General features: G+C 45.1%; 1 protein-coding gene across 1 annotated transcript in view; it reads left to right on the top strand.

Moving 5' to 3' along the window:
* The first annotated feature begins 981 nt into the window (after positions 1–981).
* Positions 982–19,620, top strand: part of LOC142194161 (leukotriene B4 receptor 1-like) — a 52,213-nt gene continuing 33,574 nt past the window's right edge. Inside the window, exon 1 of the mRNA XM_075263181.1 lies at positions 982–1,088. The gene's annotated coding sequence lies outside the window, so the exon portion shown is untranslated. The remainder of the gene's footprint in view (positions 1,089–19,620) is intronic.

Here is a 19,620-nt window from a genome sequence, read left to right as displayed (position 1 = left end):
ATATCTCTTCATATGTATAAATGTTGTTTGGGCAAAAAAAAAAAAATATTTTTAAAATAGGCCAAGGGAGGTGGAAAAAAAAATCATACCCAAAGTCCCCAGTACTTTGGTGTCCAGTCGTGCTGCTCCAATGTCATCTCAAAGTGAAATTGCTCGCCGTCAGTGACGTCCCAGTTGTCTTACGCTGATTTACCTCAAGGAGGGGCTAGTGGCTTGACTTGTTTGTACAATAGCTTATCAAGCTCTCTTCTCTGTCATGGCTGATTCAGAGACAGAAGATAAGGTTGGCTTAAGTTGACTATATGAAGCCAAACTACTGCTCTGTGAAAAAGCAAGTTTATTTCCTTTTCAGCCTCCATACTCAAGGCAGCTGTCTTCAACCTCAAGACGTGTCTCCTAATTCAGGTTTTTGTTTGCCATTTCTGAAGCCAAATCTAGTTGTACATTATAAAGGTTGAGACATTGTATAGGACAGATGGTGATCTTATGTTTTTTTTCCAATCCAATCCTAGCTTTAAAAACTTGCTCGCAAAAAAACCCAGCCTTAGCCTCCCTGTTATTGAATATATGATGTAAGTGAACAGAGCACGAACCTTCTGTTTGTAAAAATCATCTTCTGCACCGTACAGTTATTGTATGAACATTATACTGTGCTTCGTGTATGTAATTCAATGGTCAGTAGAGGGTGCTGCGGGTCTAATTCAGAATGTACATGAGCTGAGCGCTGTAGAAGCTTGTCTACAAATGTAAACAGTTGCGAAAAAAATGAAGTTATTCTCCATGTACTGTAAATAGGCATTACAGGATTGAGTCATATACAGAGTAATGTTTGAATAAAATTCACCAGGTCGATATGTAGCACATTAGCCGCTTACTGCACACTCTTGACACATATTTTGGTTGCAGAGATACTGGGACATTTTTGGTACACCAGCATTAGTCATTAGAGCCTTGTGCATTACGGTAAAACAGGGTGGAGTAGAAAGCAATGTGTTATAGTCAGATTGCAATATGGGGAAAGAGCGCTTGTTTGTTGTCTACAAGGATACCTACTGACACTACGACACAGTGGACATATTACAGTAAAAGTGAGTATTTATGGAATATTGTACAGTACTTTCAGTTCCTATGTGTGGATTACTGACAGCTATTTCATTAAGTTCCATGTTTTGTAATGTGTTGTTGAGTAGGTATTACGCTTTTTAAGTTCCCCATCTTTCACAATTTTTACATATAGTATCGCAACTATTCTAGACCTCAAGTCTGTCTCTTACTCTTCTGCAATAGGTACTAAAGGGGCTTGAACTAAAAAATAAAATGTGCAAATGATGTATGAAATGAGATAACAATTGATGCACTGTGTTGTGTATAGGGGAGACACTTGTAATGTAAAAAAGACCTTTTTAAAGTGTGTGATTCTTTCAAAAATCTAACTCCTTTGTAACCTGCACCCTTGTTAGCATGCAAAGGAAAATTCTACAATGCAAACAAAGCCTTATGTGGTATAAACCAACGCTTTAATATAGTCTTAAAAATGTGTGCTAAATCCCAGTCCATTGAAGTGTCATCTCATAGAGAACACCAAGCTGTTTATTCACTTCACACTTATTTTGCCAATATATCCTAAAGCTGCATTTACATGTTCAGGTATGCAGTTTTAAAGCCAAAACAGGGGTAGATTGAAAACATTGTACCTGGTTTGTGTACTTTCTCTCCCTTTATGATCCATCACTGGATTTGTCTTCAAAAACTGCATGTAAAAGCCTGAACATGTATACCCAGGATGATGTCACACTCGATTTTTTGATGCAGTTTTTAAAACCCAAAACAGCCATGATCATAAAGGGATAGAAAGTATAAAAGACAAACGGAGCGGTTCTCTTTTTTTAATCCACTTTTAATCTTGACTGCAAAACTGCAAGGACTGTAACTAGTTAACTAGCACTTATTAATTAATATAGGTAATAAACACCAGTATCTTCCATATAACTAATAATGCCCCACATTGGCCCCTGATAAATAATAATGCCCCCCAGTGGCCCTTTGTCAACGAATAATGTTCCCTAGTGGTTCCAGCCAAATAATAATTTCCCCCTGACAAGTAATAATGTCCCCTAGTGGCCCCCAGACTAGTAAATGTCCTGTTGTGGCTCCCAGACAACTAATAATGTCCCCCCAGTAGCCCCAGATAATTGATAATATCCCCCTTGTGACTCACAGGTAAGTAATAACTTTCCCCAGTGGCCCCCAGACAAGTAATGCCTCCGAGTAGCCCCCAGACAACTAATAATGTCCCCCAGTGTCCCCCTGACAACTAATAATGTCTCCAAGGCAAGTTATAACTTTCCCCTGACAAGTAATAATGTCCCCCTGTAACTCCCAGGCACATAATAATGTTCCCCAGTGGTCCCCAAACAAGTAATGCCTCCAAGTAGCTCCCAGACAACTAATAACATCTTGCAGTTGTCCCCTGTCAACTAATAATGTCTCCCAGTAGATCCGAGGCAAGTAATAACTTCCCCCTGACAAGTAATAATGTCCTCCAGTGGCCTCCAGACAAGTAATGTCCTGCTGTGCCCCCAAACTACTAACAATGTTCCAAGATAATTAATAACATCCCCCTGTTAACCCCAGGTAAGTAATAACTTCCCCAGTGGCCCCCAGGCAAGTAATACCTTCCCCTAGTGGTCCTCAAACAAGTAATTGTCTCTCAGTAACCCCCAGACAAATAGGAATGTCCCCTAGTGGTTTCCTGACAACTAATAATATCCAAAGTGGACCCCTGAAACTAATGATATCCCTGAGTAACCCCCAGGCAAGTAATAATGTCCCCCAATGCCCCCTGACAACTAATAATGCCCTCTAGTAGCCCCCAGGAAAGTAATAATGTCCCCCAATGACCTCCTGACAACTAATATTGACTCCCAGTGGCCAACACTATAGTTGTGCTATAGACATAAAAAACACCACTTACCATCCTCGGTCCTCCGAAGATGTGAGGTCTTCCTGCTTCTACTCTGCAGATTGACGGAGCAGGTCTTCAGCAGGCAACACTAGCTGATGTCTGAATGATAGAACAGGAAGCTTAAAGGGGTTGGCCACTTTCAGACCAATAATGAGAAACAAATGTTATTGTTTATATAATTAAAAGTTGTACAATTTTCCAATATACTTTCTGTAGTACTTTCCTCATAGTTTTCTAGATCTCTGCTTGTTGTAAATCATTCTGTTACTTCTAGTGGATAAAACTCTGACCATGATCATGTGATTTACGGTCCATGGTCATGAAGTCAGCTTTGATGGTACACGCCTGGGTGCCAGAGATATCAGTGCTATTAGTTTCGACATTGATATCCCCTTGCTGTCAGAAGGGCGGGCCTTAATGTTCAGCGTCACCGCTGGCCGGTATGGAATGCCCTCTCTGACAGTCAGCTTTCTAACAGTATATAATACTGCAGATGCCAAAGGACGTGAAAGGTCCTCTCCATGCGAAACGTAAAATGTGCTGGACATTACTGCAATTGAAAGCACTGTGTAAAGTGAGACCATGTGTGACAGTGTATTTATTGCTAGGTAACTTGTATATCAGCAAATCGTGAATCAGGATTTGCTCATGCCTACCCAGAAATGACAAAGTGTGTGAACGCTGGTATAATTTCATGCCAGAGCTTGTTTCCAGTTTCTAAGCTGATAAAACAGAAGCATTGTGTGAAAGGCATAAGATTGATAGGGCACTTACAAGTGGGTCTGTCATCTCTGCAATATGAATCATTCTTCTGCTGGGTGTGCAGGGATACATACTAACTGGTGACACCCACTTGTCAATTTATTTTATATACCTTTCTAAGAGGAATAATAGAGGATCAGCAGAATGCAGAGTGACGTTATGTTCACATCTGTGTCCGGGTGAGGACCAAAACAACTGGCACAAAAACCGCTAAAACAGGGGGTACCAATGGAGTTAATGGGAACCGTTAGATCTCTGTTGTTTTAGACTAAACACTACAGGGTGAAAAAGTCGGACGTGCAGCACTTTTTTGCTGGTCACTGTGACTCTGACACAGATGTGAACCCAGTCTTATGAGATAAGAAGTTCCTGACTTGATGTATGGGCAGTAGAATTTAACTACTACAATACAAAGGTCAGGAGATATATCAGGTCATTTTGAAGGGGGTCAGACACCAGGAAACTCAATATTCAACCAGCTACAGTATATTGTAGGGGATATTATGCTGAGCACCATCACACCTTTAGATAGTCCAATATATAGAAAACTAGCAAACAATGCATTGTAAATTTGGGTCTACGTTCCTTTTAAGGCCCAGGCTTAACATTAAGATTTAACTGGCAGGGCCCTTCTGGCACTGCTGGCAATGGCTTGACGTCAGTACATTGTACCTGCTGCTCCAAGCTGTTGAGTGCAAAGACGTGAGTAGAACCATGAACAGGAACAGGTTAAGGTGAGTATTACATTTTTAATATGAGGCAGTCCCATTCAGACATTTTACTGTGTGGGGACTAAAATGGGGCATTATAATATGTGGGAACACATACTGTAGGGGATTTGGGGTTTATGATTTTGAGTATTTTTACTCACTTCACCTCTCTATTTTATAAAAATGAATTTCTGTCTGTCAGTCTGTCTGTTCTCTATTGCAAACCAAACGACTGTACCGATCTTCACCAAACTTGGTACAGAGATACTTCAGGTATCTGGGAAGGTTTAAGATGAGACTCCAACTCGCTCGGACATACCATTGATGAGATACAGCATTCCAAACACAATGCCCCCCCCCCCCTTAGCCAATAGAAACCTGCAGGTCTTGCACTCATATTCCAACTGCAATACACACAGTCACTCCACATGCACAATACAGCACTGATATCCAAACTGAGATACATGCATCAGAGGATTAGATAAACAGATCAGCACACAGTATCACATGCCAGAGAATTAGATACACGCATCTGCACACAGTCCCACACACCAGAGGATTAAATACGCGCTTCTGCACACAGTTCCACACACTGAAGGATTAGATACGTGTGTCTGCACACGGTTCCTCATGCTGAAGGATCTGACACGCATCTGCACACAGTACCACATGCCAAAGGATTGGATACGCGCGTCTACACACAGTTCCACACTCCAGAGGATTAAATATGTGCGTCTGCACACAGTTGTACACGCCATAGGATTAGATACACACGTCTGCACACAGTACCACATGCCGTAGGATTAGATACGTGCGTCTACACACAGTTCCACATGCCATAGGATTAGATACGCGCCTCTTCACACAATACCACACGGGAGGATTAGATACGTGTGTCTGCACACAGTACCACACTTTGGAGGATTAGATACATACCTCTGCACATAGTACCACACGCCAGAGAATTAGATACGCGTCTCAGTACACAGTACCACACGGGGGAGGATTAGATATGCGCACCTGCACACAATACCACATAGGAGAGGATTAGATTCTTGCGTCTGCACACAGCACCACATGGGGCAGGATTAGATACACGCCTCTGCACACAATACCACACGCCAGAGAATTACATACGTATCTCAGCACACAGTACCACACACCAAAGGATTAGATATGCACGTCTGCACACAGTACCACATGCCGTAAGATTAGATACGCATGTCTGCATACAGTTTTACTTGCCGGAGGATTAGATATGCGCCTCTTCATACAATACCACATGGGGGAGGATGAGATACACGCATCTGCACACAGTACCACATGCCGGAGGATTAGATATGTGCATCTGCACACATTACCACACCAACAAGGATTAGATACTTGCATCTAAACACAGTACTACACGGAGAAGGATTAGATACAGCTTTACTCCAGGTATCCATAACAACTGATCACAGGTTTTTCACTGATATCCAAAATGAGATAAACATAATCACATGACTCTTATGGACATACACACAAACAACATACAAAATACACCAGTGCAAAATTGGACAATTCTTATGGGGCCACTACACAAAAATAAAATGTAATATATCCGTGCGAAGCCGGGTCCTCCTGCTAGTAACTTTATATATATACAGTACATTCACATATCTGTAGCATGCACAATATATACACACACAACTCTGCAGCACATACAACACACAAAGCTCTGCATAGATCTTTAAACTGCCATAGTTCTCCACTCCAGCACATGACTTGTTCAAACATCAATTGTGTACTATGCTAGTCAGGGTCTTTATTAAGATTAGCAAACTTGAGGTTATTCAATTTAGGAAAAAGGGAAGACCTAATATCAATCTACAAATACATGAAGGGACAGCACAAAGAACTTTCTTATGATATTTTTCCTAGGCCTGTGACAATGACAAGGAGATATCCTTTATGTCTAGAAAAGAGAAAATGTCACCAGCGTCATAGTCAGATCTTCTTTACTTTGTAGGGATTCTACCATTAAAATACTTTTTTTTTTCTCGATAACACATAGGAATAGCCATAAGAAAGGCTATTCTTCTCCTACCTTTAGATGTCTTCTCCGCGCCGCCGTTCGGTTGAAATCCTGGTTTTCTTCGGTATGCAAATGAGTTCTCTCGAGCACTGGGGGCGGACCCAAGTGCTCAAACAGCACTGGGGGTGGCCCCAATGCTGCGAGAGAACTCTCCAGCGCCGCCTTCATCTTCTTCTGGAACGGCCTCTCTGCGCATCTTCTTCCAGATCTGTGTTTCAATCTTCTAGGCCTCGGGTAGAGCAATGATTTTTTTTTTACTTCCTCTGAATCAACACTGTAAGGTTATAGGTAGTACAACTTAACGGACTTGTGTTTTCATCCAATTTCATCTACTATGATACTATGAATGAAACTCCGGTCTTAATAAATCTTTCCCATTGTTACAGAAGTCTTATGGTTTGTTCAGATGCAACTTTACAAATTTAAGCTGTGCTGCCATGGTTTTTTTTAGAAAACAAGAGACTTTCTCCTGGCATTCCTTCCAAACAAGCCATGCTTATTAAGTCTTTATTCACTTGGGCAGAAGACAGCAGATTGTGGACCAATTGTGCTGCCAGCTCTAAAGGCATTATCCTAGCAGACTACCCGGTCTACACCCAGGGAGTTCACCAGGCACTACCATTAAAAAATGATTATGACTGTTGTGTGAAAGTAGGGTTATAAAGATACAGACACACAGGGATAGGTAGGAGGAAGTTTAGCAGGTGCAAACATAAATACTTAAAGAGATAGAAGCAAGAACAGAACCCAGAGGTAGCAAGTAAGCTAAGGGTGCATTCACACTGAGTAAACGCTAGCTTATTTTGTAGAGTAAAATTACACTTGTAAATTTTGCTATCCCATTGACTTCAATGATATTTTTTTACAACTGTAAAAATACGCCTGTAAAAAATACGCCTGTAAAAAATACGCCTGTAAAAATACGCCTGTAAAATGTCATTGAAGTCAATGGAATAGCAAAATTTACAAGTGTAATTTTACTCTACAAAATAAGCTAGCGTTTACTCAGTGTGAATGCACCCTAAGTCTGCTAAGAAAGGCAGCATACTAGCAAACACACCGTTCAGGTGTAACATTTATCTAATGTATTGTTATAAACATGAAGATTTAGCATGCTGAGGTTCGTAGAATCTTAGATATGGTTCTTGGTTTTTTTTTTGTTTTTTTTTTTTTTTTTTGCAATTTCTCTGACCATTGCAAGGACTGACCTTGGGGTGAATTTGTTGGGATGTCCATGGGGCAGATTGAGAAAAAGTGGTCATGGAGAAAAGTTAAAAGTAGCCACATATTAAAGGTGTGTTAAAAGTAGCAGAAAACAGGTCCAATATATAGTGTAATCAGGTTTTCAATTAGGTGGTTTGAGTAAAATGCCTTCAACCATAAACAACATGGGCTACATTTGTAAGATTATAAGAGACTGAAGCCTTTTATTGTAACCATTAAATATTGTGCCACCTGTTGGAGTATAGGTGATATTCAAAGTTAGAGATTCATTTATGTACTATCTAGGTCTGAAAAGTAGAAAATAGGCCGATGCGCTTAACCCCTTGGTGTTCGGCAGCTTACACGCATTCCTATGGCAGCAAGTTATTCGAACGAATACTACTCGTTCATCTCTAGTCACTAACAACTGGCTAACTGATCTCTACCTTTACAAACCCTTTATAGAAGATGCTGTATAAATCGTTAGCATCACATTTTTATAATTATTTCATTATATATTATATATATATATCTGTGTACAGCTTGTATAAAAAAAATGTAAATTTGTTGTGCCATCAAAATCTCTCAATACACAGCCATTAATGTCTAAATCCCTGCAAAAGAAGAGAATACACTCTTAGGGCCCTTTCACACGGCGTAAGCATGCCGCTCATTTAGACCCGTACACGCAAGCGCTTCAAAACACATCCCAAAACTTTTTCTTCAATTTTACTCAAAGTGCGTTTAGAAAGATTAATGATAGAGATGAGCGAACACTAAAATGTTCGAGGTTCGAAATTCGATTCGAACAGCCGCTCAATGTTCGTGTGTTCGAACGGGTTTCGAACCCCATTATAGTCTATGGGGAACAGATACTCGTTAAGGGGGAAACCCAAATCCGTGTCTGGAGGGTCACCAAGTCCACTATGACACCCCAGGAAATGATGCCAACACCTCTGGAATGACACTGGGACAACAGGGGAAGCATGTCTGGGGGCATCTAACACACCAAAGACCCTCTATTACCCCAACATCACAGCCTAACAACTACACACTTTACACACTCAATACCACCTCTCTGACAGTAGGAAAACACCTTGAAACATGTGTATTTGGCACTTGCAGTGAGGAGAGCTTGTCACCAGCAGTGAATTTGGCCCTTGTAGTAAGTTGAGGTTGGCACCAACATTTGTTTTGAAAATCAGGGTGGATTGAGCCTCTAACCAGCAGAGTTTGGGCAAATTCATGGTGGAGGGAGCCTCTAAACACCCCAGTTTGGGCAAATTCATGGTGGAGGGAGCCTCTAAAAACCCCAGTTTGGACCAATTCATGGTGGAGGGAGCCTCTAACCAGCCCAGTGTGGGCAAATTCATGGTGGAGGGAGCCTCTAAAAAACCCAGTTTGGACCAATTCATGGTGGAGGGAGCCTCTAACCAGCCCAGTTTGGGCAAATTCATGGTGGAGGGAGCCTCTAAAAAACCCAGTTTGGACCAATTCATGGTGGAGGGAGCCTCTAACCAGCCCAGTTTGGGCAAATTCATGGTGGAGGGAGCCTCTAAAAAACCCAGTTTGGACCAATTCATGGTGGAGGGAGCCTCTAACCAGCCCAGTTTGGGCAAATTCATGGTGGAGGGAGCCTCTAAACAGCCCAGTTTGGGCAAATTCATGGTGGAGGGAGCCTCTAACCAGCCCAGTTTGGACCAATTAATGGTGGAGGGAGCCTCTAACCAGCCCAGTTTGGACCAATTCATGGTGGAGGGAGCCTCTAAACAGCCAAGTTTTGGGAAATTCATGGTGGAGGGAGCCTCTAACCAGCCCAGTTTGGACCAATTCATGGTGGAGGGAGCCTCTAAACAGCCCAGTTTGGACCAATTCATGGTGGAGGGAGCCTCTAACCAGCCCAGTTTGGACCAATTAATGGTGGAGGGAGCCTCTAAACAGCCAAGTTTGGACCAATTCATGGTGGAGGGAGCCTCTAAAAACCCCAGTTTGGGCAAATTCATGGTGGAGGGAGCCTCTAACCAGCCCAGTTTGGGCAAATTCATGGTGGAGGGAGCCTCTAAACAGCCCAGTTTGGGCACATTCATGGTGGAGGGAGCCTCTAACCAGCCCAGTTTGGACCAATTAATGGTGGAGGGAGCCGCTAAACAGCCCAGTTTGGACCAATTCATGGTGGAGGGAGCCTCTAAAAACCCCAGTTTGGACCAATTCATGGTGGAGGGAGCCTCTAAAAAACCCAGTTTGGACCGATTCATGGTGGAGGGAGCCTCTAACCAGCCCAGTTTGGACCAATTAATGGTGGAGGGAGCCTCTAAACAGCCAAGTTTGGACCAATTCATGGTGGAGGGAGCCTCTAAAAACCCCAGTTTGGACCAATTCATGGTGGAGGGAGCCTCTAACCAGCCCAGTTTGGGCAAATTTATGGTGGAGGGAGCCTCTAAACAGCCCAGTTTGGACCAATTCATGGTGGAGGGAGCCTCTAAAAAACCCAGTTTGGACCAATTCATGGTGGAGGGAGCCTCTAAACAGCCCAGTTTGGGCAAATTCATGGTGGAGGGAGCCTCTAACCAGCCCAGTTTGGACCAATTCATGGTGGAGGGAGCCTCTAAAAACCCCAGTTTGGACCAATTCATGGTGGAGGGAGCCTCTAACCAGCCCAGTTTGGGCAAATTCATGGTGGAGGGAGCCTCTAAACAGCCCAGTTTGGGCAAATTCATGGTGGAGGGAGCCTCTAACCAGCCCAGTTTGGACCAATTAATGGTGGAGGGAGCCGCTAACCAGCCCAGTTTGGACCAATTAATGGTGGAGGGAGCCTCTAAACAGCCAAGTTTGGACCAATTAATTGTGGAGGGAGCCGCTAAACAGCCCAGTTTGGACCAATTCATGGTGGAGGGAGCCTCTAAAAACCCCAGTTTGGACCAATTCATGGTGGAGGGAGCCTCTAAAAAACCCAGTTTGGACCAATTCATGGTGGAGGGAGCCGCTAAACAGCCCAGTTTGGACCAATTCATGGTGGAGGGAGCCTCTAACCAGCCCAGTTTGGACCAATTAATGGTGGAGGGAGCCTCTAAACAGCCAAGTTTGGACCAATTAATGGTGGAGGGAGCCGCTAAACAGCCCAGTTTGGACCAATTCATGGTGGAGGGAGCCTCTAAAAACCCCAGTTTGGACCAATTCATGGTGGAGGGAGCCTCTAAACAGCCCAGTTTGGGCAAATTCATGGTGGAGGGAGCCTCTAACCAGCAGAGTTGGTGGAAATCAGGGTGGAGGGAGCCTCTAACCAGCAGAGTTGGGGGAAATCAGGGTGGAGGGAGCCTCTAACCAGCAGAGTTGGGGGAAATCAGGGTGGAGGGAGCCTAGTATTAGCAGAATTGTGCAACGCTTATGGTGGATGAGTATGAGGATGCGGAGGAATTGGAGAGGTTGAGTACAGACATGGAGTTTCATGTTGGGGTGCTTTACACAGGTGGGCACAAAAATGACGGCTCTACCCAGTGGTGGTTCATTTTTATCAAAGTGAGCCGGTCGGCACTCTCAGCTGACAGACGGGTGCGCTTGTCAGTGATGATGCCACCGGCTGCACTGAACACCCTCTCAGATAGGACGCTGGCGGCAGGACAGGACAGCACCTCCAAGGCATATAGGGCAAGTTCAAGCCACAGGTCCAACTTCGACACCCAATACGTGTAGGGCGCAGAGGGGTCGGAGAGGACAGGGCTGTGGTCGGAAAGGTATTCCCGCAACATGCGCCTATACTTCTCACGCCTGGTGACACTAGGACCCTCCGTGGCGGCACTTTGGCGAGGGGGTGCCATCAAGGTGTCCCAGACCTTAGACAGTGTGCCCCTCGTTTGTGTGGACCGGTGAGAACTTGGTTGCCTACTGGAGGAACTGCCCTCCCTGCCGCCAACGTCACATGCTGGAAACATCTCCATCATATTCTGCACCAATTGCCTGTGGCAAGCATTGATGCGATTGGCCCTCCCCTCTACCGGAATAAAAGACGAGATGTTGTTTTTATACCGGGGGTCAAGGATAGCAAAGATCCAGTACTGGTTGTCCTCCATGATTTTGACAATACGCTTGTCGGTTGTAAAGCACCCCAACATGAACTCAGCCATGTCTGCCACAGTGTTAGTTGGCATGACTCCTCTGGCCCCACCGGAAAGTTCAATCTCCATTTCCTCCTCATCCTCCATGTCTACCCATCCGCGCTGCAACAATGGGACGATTCGAAGTTGCCCGGAAGCCTCCTGTATCACCATCACATCATCGGACAACTCTTCTTCCTCCTCCTCCTCCTCCTCCTCCTCCTCCTCCATTAAACGCAGTGAAGCGGACAGATGTGTGGACCTACTCTCCAGCTGTGACGGATCGGATGCTATCCCTAACTCCTCTGTGTGATCTGAGTTATCCCTGATGTCAATCAGGGATTCTCTCAGAACACACAAGAGCGGGATTGTAAGGCTCACCATCGCATCCTCAGAGCTCACCCTCCTTGTGGACTCCTCAAAGACCCGTAGGATGTCACAAAGGTCTCTCATCCATGGCCACTCATGGATGTGAAACTGAGGCAGCTGACTTTATGGCACCCTAGGGTTTTGTAGCTGGTATTCCATCAAAGGTCTCTGCTGCTCAACCACTCTATTCAACATCTGAAACGTTGAGTTCCAGCGTGTGGGGACGTCGCACAAAAGCCGGTGTTGTGGCACATGCAGGCGTTGCTGGAGAGATTTTAAGCTAGCAGCGGCTACTGTCGACTTGCGAAAGTGGGCGCACATGCGCCGCACTTTCACCAGTAGCTCTGGAACATTGGGGTAGCTCTTTAGGAAACGTTGCACCACTAGGTTGAAGACGTGGGCCAGGCATGGAACATGTTGGAGTCCGGCAAGCTCCAGAGCTGCTACCAGGTTCCGGCCGTTATCACAAACGACCATGCCTGGGCCCAGGTGCAGCGGCTCAAACCATATTGCCGTCTCATCGAGGAGGGCATCCCTCACCTCGGAGGCAGTGTGCTGTCTGTCCCCCAAGCTGATCAGCTTCAGCACAGCCTGCTGACGTCTACCAACGCCAGTGCTGCAACGTTTCCAACTCGTAGCTGGGGTCAATCTAACAGCGGAGGAGGAGGCGGTGGCGGAGGAGGAGGCGGTGGCGGAGGAGGAGGCGGTAGAGGAGGAGGAGGAGGGGGGTGTTCTTCTCGTGTCCCTGCCAGGAATGTTAGGCGGGGAGACGAGGTACACCGGGCCAGTTTGGGAAGCAGTCCCAGCCTCAACTACATTCACCCAGTGTGCCGTCAGTGAAATGTAGCGTCCCTGTCCGCATGCACTTGTCCACGCGTCGGTGGTCAAGTGGACCTTTGTGCAAAGCGCGGAACTAAGGGCCCGCCTGATGTTGAGTGACACGTGCTGGTGCAAGGCGGGGACGGCACACCGGGAGAAGTAGTGACGGCTAGGGACGGCATAGCGAGGTGCCGCAGTTGCCATCAGGTCCAGGAAGGCGGGAGTTTCAACAAGCCGGAACGCCAACATCTCCTGGGCCAGCAGTTTAGCGATGTTGGCGTTCAAGGCTTGCGCGTGTGGGTGGTTAGCAGTGTATTTCTGCCGCCGCTCCAATGTCTGAGAGATGGTGGGTTGTTGTAAAGAAACGCCTGATGGTGCCTTTGATGGTGCAGGAGAAGGAGATAAGACAGGACCAGGGGAGGATGAGGGAGAAGTCAACAAAGTGGCGGAGGCAGATGAAGTGGTGTCCTGGCTCGTCCTCTGGAGTGCATCGCCAGCACAGTCAGCAGTGGCAGTGGCAGAGGCAGAGGCAGTGGCAGAGGCAGTGGCAGTGGCGTGAACGGCAGGCGGCCTTTGTCCTGCCGTTGCTGCCTACCACTGATTCCAGTGCTTGGATTCCAAATGACGGCGCATTGAAGTGGTGGACAGGTTGCTCTTCTCAGAGCCCCTAATCAATTTCGAGAGGCAAATTGTGCAGACAACACTATATCTGTCCTCGGCGCATTCCTTGAAAAAACTCCACACCTTCGAGAAACCTGCCCTCGAGGTGGGAGTTTTTCGGGGCTGGGTACGAACTGGAACATCTTGGGAGATTCCGGGTGTGGCCTGGCTTCGCCTAAGCTGCTGACCTCTGCCTCTGCCTCTAGCTACCCTTTTTGGTGCTGCACCTGCCTCAACATCCACACTACTTTCCCCGCTTGACATCCCCCCTGTCCAGGTCGGGTCAGTGTCCTCATCATCCACCACTTCCTCTTCCAACTCCTGTCTCATCTCCTCCTCCCGCACAATGCGCCGGTCAACTGGATGCCCTGACGGCAACTGCGTCACATCATCGTCGATGAGGGTGGGTTGCTGGTCATCCACCACCAAATCGAACGGAGATGGAGGAGACTCTAGTGTTTGAGCATCTGGACACAGATGCTCCTCTGTTAGGTTCGTGGAATCGTGACGTGGAGAGGCAGGTTGAGGGACAATGAAAGGAGCGGAGAACAGCTCTGGGGAGCAGGGACAGTTTGGGTTATTGTTCTGTAAAGCTTCGGAATTTTGGGAGGAAGGAAGACAAGACTGTTGGGTAATAGGAGGAGAGGAGGCAGAGTCTGACTGGCTGCTGGACAATGTGCTGTAAGCGTTCTCTGACAGCCATTGCAAGACCTGTTCCTGGTTCTCGGGCCTACTAAGGTTTGTACCCTGCAGTTTAGTTAATGTGGCAAGCAACCCTGGCACTGTGGAGTGGCGCAATGCTTGCTGCCCCACAGGAGTAGGCACGGGACGCCCTGTGGCTTCACTGCTACCTTGCTCCCCAGAACCATTCCCCCGACCTCGCCCACGGCCTCGTCCACGTCCCTTTCCGGGAGCCTTGCGCATTTTGAATTCCTAGTTAGAAATTGGCACTGTATACCAGTAGTAAAAATTGTGGGTGCACGTAACCCCAATATATTCTTTGAATTCCCAGTCAGACACTGGCACTATATGGCAGTAGCAAGAAATGAGGGTATTTGTATTCCCAATATATTCTTTGAATTCCCAGTCAGACAATGGCACTGTATACCAGTAGTAAAAATTGTGGGTGCACGTAACCCCAATATATTCTTTGAATTCCCAGTCAGACACTGGCACTATATGGCAGTAGCAAGAAATGAGGGTATTTGTATTCCCAATATATTCTTTGAATTCCCAGTCAGACAATGGCACTGTATACCAGTAGTAAAAATTGTGGGTGCACGTAACCCCAATATATTCTTTGAATTACCAGTCAGAAACTGGCACTATATGGCAGTAGCAAGAAATGAGGGTATTTGTATTCCCAATATATTCTTTGAATTCCCAGTCAGACAATGGCACTGTATACCAGTAGTAAAAATTGTGGGTGCACGTAACCCCAATATATTCTTTGAATTCCCAGTCAGACACTGGCACTATATGGCAGTAGCAAGAAATGAGGGTATTTGTATTCCCAATATATTCTTTGAATTCCCAGTCAGACAATGGCACTGTATACCAGTAGTAAAAATTGTGGGTGCACGTAACCACAATATATTCTTTGAATTACCAGTCAGAAACTGGCACTATATGGCAGTAGCAAGAAATGAGGGTATTTGTATTCCCAATATATTCTTTGAATTCCCAGTCAGACAATGGCACTGTATACCAGTAGTAAAAATTGTGGGTGCACGTAACCACAATATATTCTTTGAATTACCAGTCAGAAACTGGCACTATATGGCAGTAGCAAGAAATGAGGGTATTTGTATTCCCAATATATTCTTTGAATTCCCAGTCAGACAATGGCACTGTATACCAGTAGTAAAAATTGTGGGTGCACGTAACCACAATATATTCTTTGAATTACCAGTCAGAAACTGGCACTATATGGCAGTAGCAAGAAATGAGGGTATTTGTATTCCCAATATATTCTTTGAATTCCCAGTCAGACAATGGCACTGTATACCAGTAGTAAAAATTGTGGGTGCACGTAACCACAATATATTCTTTGAATTACCAGTCAGAAACTGGCACTATATGGCAGTAGCAAGAAATGAGGGTATTTGTATTCCCAATATATTCTTTGAATTCCCAGTCAGACAATGGCACTGTATACCAGTAGTAAAAATTTTGGGTGCACGTAATCCCAATATATTCTTTGAATTCCCAGTCAGACACTGGCACTATATGGCAGTAGCAAGAAATGAGGGTATTTATAACCCCAATATATTCTTTGAATTCCCAGTCAGACAATGGCACTGTATACCAGTAGTAAAAATTGTGGGTGCACGTAACCCCAATATATTCTTTGAATTCCCAGTCAGACACTGGCACTATATGGCAGTAGCAAGAAATGAGGGTATTTGTATTCCCAATATATTCTTTGAATTCCCAGTCAGACAATGGCACTGTATACCAGTAGTAAAAATTGTGGGTGCACGTAACCCCAGTATATTCTTTGAATTCCCAGTCAGACACTGGCACTATATGGCAGTAGCAAGAAATGAGGGTATTTGTATTCCCAATATATTCTTTGAATTCCCAGTCAGACAATGGCACTGTATACCAGTAGTAAAAATTGTGGGTGCACGTAACCACAATATATTCTTTGAATTACCAGTCAGAAACTGGCACTATATGGCAGTAGCAAGAAATGAGGGTATTTGTGTTCCCAATATATTCTTTGAATTCCCAGTCAGACAATGGCACTGTATACCAGTAGTAAAAATTGTGGGTGCACGTAATCCCAATATATTCTTTGAATTCCCAGTCAGACACTGGCACTATATGGCAGTAGCAAGAAATGAGGGTATTTGTATTCCCAATATATTCTTTGAATTCCCAGTCAGACAATGGCACTGTATACCAGTAGTAAAAATTGTGGGTGCACGTAACCACAATATATTCTTTGAATTACCAGTCAGAAACTGGCACTATATGGCAGTAGCAAGAAATGAGGGTATTTATAACCCCAATATATTCTTTGAATTCCCAGTCAGACAATGGCACTGTATACCAGTAGTAAAAATTGTGGGTGCACGTAACCCCAATATATTCTTTGAATTCCCAGTCAGACACTGGCACTATATGGCAGTAGCAAGAAATGAGGGTATTTGTATTCCCAATATATTCTTTGAATTCCCAGTCAGACAATGGCACTGTATACCAGTAGTAAAAATTGTGGGTGCACGTAACCCCAATATATTCTTTGAATTCCCAGTCAGACACTGGCACTATATGGCAGTAGCAAGAAATGAGGGTATTTGTATTCCCAATATATTCTTTGAATTCCCAGTCAGACAATGGCACTGTATACCAGTAGTAAAAATTGTGGGTGCACGTAACCCCAATATATTCTTTGAATTACCAGTCAGAAACTGGCACTATATGGCAGTAGCAAGAAATGAGGGTGTTTATAACCCCAATATATTCTTTGAATTCCCAGTCAGACAATGGCACTGTATACCAGTAGTAAAAATTGTGGGTGCACGTAACCCCAATATATTCTTTGAATTACCAGTCAGAAACTGGCACTATATGGCAGTAGCAAGAAATGAGGGTATTTGTATTCCCAATATATTCTTTGAATTCCCAGTCAGACAATGGCACTGTATACCAGTAGTAAAAATTGTGGGTGCACGTAACCCCAATATATTCTTTGAATTCCCAGTCAGACACTGGCACTATATGGCAGTAGCAAGAAATGAGGGTATTTATAACCCCAATATATTCTTTGAATTCCCAGTCAGACAATGGCACTGTATACCAGTAGTAAAAATTGTGGGTGTATATAGCCCCAATTCTATTGCTAGGGGACTTGCAGGGTATTTCTGGGGTGAAGGTGGGGGGGCACACCGTTGGAACGGGTATCGGGGTATATATCGGGTATACGGGAATACACTGACAGTGTATTCCATTCAGGATCCTGGGAAAGCTGGGTTGCGGCGATTGAGCCCGTCAGTGCCACGTTACACTGACAAGCTTCTCCCTGGAATTTAGCTCTTATAAGAGCTGTTGGTTGTCTTCTCCTTCCTATCCTAGCCTGTCCCTGCCTACCCAGAATCTAAGCCCTAGCTAGCTGGACGGAAACCTCCGTCCTCGGTGAATTGCAAGCTCAGAATGACGCGAACCTGGGCGGCGCTGTTCTTTTAAATTAGAGGTCACATGTTTTCGGCAGCCAATGGGTTTTGCCTACTTTTCTCAACGTCACCGGTGTCGTAGTTCCTGTCCCACCTACCCTGCGCTGTTATTGGAGCAAAAAAGGCGCCAGGGAAGGTGGGAGGGGAATCGAGTAATGGCGCACTTTACCACGCGGTGTTCGATTCGATTCGAACATGCCGAACAGCCTAATATCCGATCGAACATGAGTTCGATAGAACACTGTTCGCTCATCTCTAATTAATGACTTGGAGTGTGTCGCTAGTGTCATTTACTTCTGGATGTTATTCTATTCTGGTTCTCAACAGATAGTTTGTAATGGTCGGAGTCTGGCCTAAAAAACCTCCCCCATTTGTGTTATTGGCCCCACCCACATTCTGTCCAGGGACCCTTTCCGCCCCTTGTTGTTGTGGGGCATCTTTTCTCCACTTTCCTCGATTACTTTGTGTGTGTCCCCATCCCCTACCTCTGTTTCTTTCCCTACTACGAGTGGTTCTTTACTACGAGTGGTTCTTTCACCGTCTGAAGTATCATAATCAGAAGAGGAAATAGATCCCGAGAAACCTGTTTTCTGCAAGTCCACATAAGCCCGATTCTCTCTATAGTCATTGAGATCTCTAATGAATTGATTATTAATTGCAGGAGCGAAGGCATTATTTATGCGATCAGTTGCTCCTGCAGTTTGAACTATATAGGTAAAACGAAACGCGAATTCCGGCGCCGAATATTAGAACATGTCGGTGATGTGGTGCATGGGAGAGACACCCCAGTGGCGAACCACGTCTGGGCTGCTCATGCAGGAGACCCCTTTGCTGATCCTCCTTTGAAAATGAAGACAGGTGTAGTGTCCCATTTTATGGTGTTGAGATTCTCTCACCTCCATGTATTGAGGAATGGAAGTTCGCGTGTGTTGACATACTAATTCCACGGTGCCTCCATATCCTATTCGTATGGAGGGGAAGAGTATCCACATAGGTTCATTAATATCTATTAGCTACCAAAGGAGAACTCTATATAAGGAGATGGGAGCATTTGGCATAAAATTATGATGTACTGGACAATATAGGGAATGTGCTGAGGTCCATTGCTTAAACCAGGGTCCAGGCTGTTTAAAATTTACCTTATATACATACCTATTGAGAGATATAAATTAATACCCTATTGGGCTGGCAGCGTACTCCGGTTATGTAAATATGGACCAACGTCAAACATGACCATAATGATGATGTGTTGTTTATGCACACACTCAAGATCTGCTCTCTGTGTATCCCTTTATCAACATCCTTTGAGCTATATATGTCCCTAAAAGGCAGGGGACAACATGAACCTGTGTATTCTAACATATCACTTACCGTCTCCTTAGCATCGTTGATATACAGCTGACGATCATGTGTGAAAGCAGTGAAGCGCTTCTTTAAGTTCTCGCGCATGCGCGAGTTCCCGCAGCTCACCACCCTCCATCATTAGTCACGCCCCCTCTGGAGGTTCGTCTCCCCGTCGCTCGGCTATTGGAGCACGGGGAAGGAGGCGTGACACAGGGAGGCGGTGCCTTGCGGCTCTATGAACTATTTAGAGCAGGAATCTGCAAGCGGGCAGCGTCGATCCTTATGAAGTAGCGGGGCCAACCCTCATGGTCCCACGAACTGCGGTTTTCACCGCATTTAATCAAACTATATAGCAATAGTGCTGTGACATCGTCCCTCTTGATAAACCATAGGGGGAAACGCGTCGAGGTCTGAATTAGGTCCTAAAGTGAAAGTAAAGGGA

Source organism: Leptodactylus fuscus, chromosome 1 (assembly GCF_031893055.1).
Source record: "Leptodactylus fuscus isolate aLepFus1 chromosome 1, aLepFus1.hap2, whole genome shotgun sequence".
Taxonomy (NCBI): domain Eukaryota; kingdom Metazoa; phylum Chordata; class Amphibia; order Anura; family Leptodactylidae; genus Leptodactylus; species Leptodactylus fuscus.
This window is presented reverse-complemented; position numbering and strand designations above follow the sequence as displayed.